Genomic DNA, 3428 nt, shown 5'->3' with positions numbered 1-3428 from the left:
GTTTCACCATGTTGACCAGGTTGGTCTCAAACTCCTGACCTCGGGTGATCCACCCTCCTCGGCCTCCCAAAGTGCTGGGATTACAGGTGTGAGCCACCACTCCCAGCCTTGCTGTGGTTTTTTATGACCCCGTGAAGCAGAAAAGAAATGTCAAGTTGCACATTTCGATAAATTTTATATTTATTCATTTTGTTCATTAGAAACATGTAAAAGGCATTTGACATTGTTTGTATTTTTGTAGTTGTTTTCAATAATTTTTTTGGAAGTGTGAAATTTGTTGATTTTTCTGTGACCAGCCCACGAAATACATGTCTAACTGCTTGATACACTGGCTTCTTAGCAAAAAAATGCTCTAAATAAAAGATATGCTTTGAAATGCCAAACATCCTTCTTACTACATAAATCTAATCAATTTTTTTTTTTCATGAAAATGAGAGAACTGGAAATAGATCTCTGGATCTTTCAATTCTATGCAAACAAAAAGTGTTATAACATTATTACTTGAATGTGAGTTAAAAATGCAGAAAATCACTGTAGTTTTGTGTTTTGCATTTGTTTTTTACTAGTCCTAGGGTTTGACCACCATTGTACTGGGTTTTTCTAGACTTTTAAGTCTTTTTTCTTTCTATCCCATTCCTTCTTATGTCTATGAAGATCTAATTATAAAACATAAACCCTGTGTCTGATATTAAAGTTACTCCTCTAAACTTGATGTACAATTCAGGGTAAATATATGTGGCTGATTTTTGTCTTCTAATCTGAATTAATTTGTTACTCAGTATATTAATACTTAATTAGCTTAATAATGTTGATTTAGTTATTATATAATCTATCAAAGCGCTCTTATTTGTGTATTTATACAACCTAGCTACAAAAATAGTATTAATCTTACTCAAATTATTTGGTCTAGTATTTGTATATTTTATGTGGAAGGATATCCATAATTATCTCATATTTCCACGTTTATTTTAAGATAGCATGCTTTAAGATAATTAAAATTCTTGCCATGAAACATTCAAACAATACTTTTAATTAAGTTGTATATTAGATTGCTTATACGAGGCAACTGTTTTGAAATTATTGAAGTGTTATTTGTTAGAAATATCTTTTTCTACCATTAAGTTAAATGTGTCAATGAAAAGATGAAGTGAGACAGTGGCATTTGGTTAATTCATCAGAATCAATGATGTTTATAAATTTTATTAGCAAATATATCAGGCTGAATTGTTCAGTTTTGTTACTAAAACTGATGAATTCTCTAGGAATATATTGTTAAGTTTAATTTGAGTTTTCCTCCTTTTTAAGTGTATCTGAAGCTAGATTATCAATTCTGTTATTTCACTAAGTGGTGAGTCTTCTTCTCCTAGGAAATGAAATAGATGTTCAAACTAAAAGACTTTCTCCCAACTCTAAAATTTTTCAACAGCCAGCATAAATATTAATAAGGCTAGTGCTTGTAATAAAACTTGAGGAAAAAAGTACTGCAATTAAAAGTAAAGAAGCATAAAGCAAAGCTTACCCCTTGACTACTAAATAGCTGGAGTCTTGGCAATCTTGGCATAATCTCTTTTTTCCTTAACCTTTTACATCATTCACATTTATTCTAGCAAAGAAAAATTGAACCTATATATATATCTTGCCCTCATTTCTCCAAGCTGTGTTGTGGTATTGCATGTTAATTATTGACTGCCAAATTAGTCATGTGATGCAAATTACATATATATATGTATATATGTGTATATATATGTAAATACAGTAAATACTGTATGTGCATGTTTGTATGTAGTTAATCCCATATTATTTGCAGATTCTGTATTTCCAAATTTGCTTACTCCCCAAAGTTTATTTGTAGCCACAAAATCAATGCTGGGGGTACTTTTCAGGTCATTCATTTTTAGAAATTTGCAAGCAGTAAAAAAAAATTGAGTAGCCCCATGCACATGAGATCCCAACAGAGGTTGAGTGAGAAATTTGTCATCCGATGAACATGTGCATTCCCAGCTGAGGTTGAACAAGGCAATTCTCTGTCCTTTTGTTTCAGATATAGTACAAACAATTGTCTTTTCTGTGATCTAGTTAGTGCCTGGTTTTTGCTTTCTTTGGTTGATGTTGTTGTTAGTTACCATTTTACTGATATTCAAAAGCCATTGAATTTCCAACACTGATTTGTCTTAAAAAGAATATCTGTAGAACAAATTAGAGGGTTAAGAACTGAAATGTTTGTAATAACATATATTGCTACTAAATGAAGACAGCATTTGATAATACTAAATGTTATCATTTCTATTTTTTCACTGTTTTAATTGTATAACTAAAACTTAGACACAATACCTAAAAAGATCCAGTTGTGGTTACAGTAGTCCTGAACGCTATTCTTTAACTTTTCCTATTTTATATTTCTGACTTTTTTCATGCAAATTCAGTTTATATACTGAAAATGAAGACATTTAGACTGTGAAATAGGTAGCCAAAATATATTAAGAACTACATTTATTAATCAATACTTACTTTAAAAAGTGATAAAAAAAAACTTTGGAAAAAGCAATTGAAACAAGTTTATTCATCAGCTAAAGTATTTTAAGGCATTTTAGTTTGAAGCATTTATGTATGTTGATCTACTTCGTCCCTTGAGACTACAATGAGAGCCATGGAATTTCTTTAACTTATGTTAAATAACAATTATTTCTGAATCAAGTTTTTCCTGCTGAAGTAATTATCTCTGTCAAAGCAGTTTAACTAAAAAGAAACCATTCACTTTTCCTGGAAATAGTTCCTTTTGAATTTAATCATATTGAAATTCTATTAATTGGAAAAGTGTACTGTTGAAAGAAAAGCTTGCATAGACTTCAGAAATAGAAATTTTAAAATAGAACTTGATTCACAGGAACACATGGATAGTTTAGATTTCTAAGAATACACCAAAAATACAAGCGAAAAAGGAACTAGAAAAATATGTTAAATATGTTTTTCATCTCTTGTTGTAGCGTTACAAGTGTCGTCTTTTCAGAGAGGTCTTTCTTTACATACTATGTTAAGATGATCCTCACTACCTGTTATGTTTTCACCACACAGTTGGTTTATTGCTTTAGAATTTCTTTTTACAAATTTATCAGAAAACTGTAGTTGTAATGATAATATTTAATTATTTGCTTATTTATGTATCGTTATTAGGCTAAATATCAGATATTTATGAATAATACAATTGAACGAAGTTTAGAGTATGTATAACTATTTATCCATAAGTTTTCATCTATTACATGTTATCTGTTTTATATATTTATCTATCTATCTATATATAAATATCAATCAACCAGAAGGACATTTCATGCCACCAGTACCAAAGAGTGAGCTTTTTACAAGTTCTTGGTTCAAAATAAAACTTTGACCCAACATTACTACTGAGGAGGATGAACTTGAAATACTTAACT

This window comes from Mandrillus leucophaeus, unplaced genomic scaffold (assembly GCF_000951045.1).
Source record: "Mandrillus leucophaeus isolate KB7577 unplaced genomic scaffold, Mleu.le_1.0 Scaffold31, whole genome shotgun sequence".
Lineage (NCBI taxonomy): Eukaryota > Metazoa > Chordata > Mammalia > Primates > Cercopithecidae > Mandrillus > Mandrillus leucophaeus.
The sequence above is the reverse complement of the archived record's forward strand: the minus strand, read 5'-3'. Positions refer to the sequence as shown.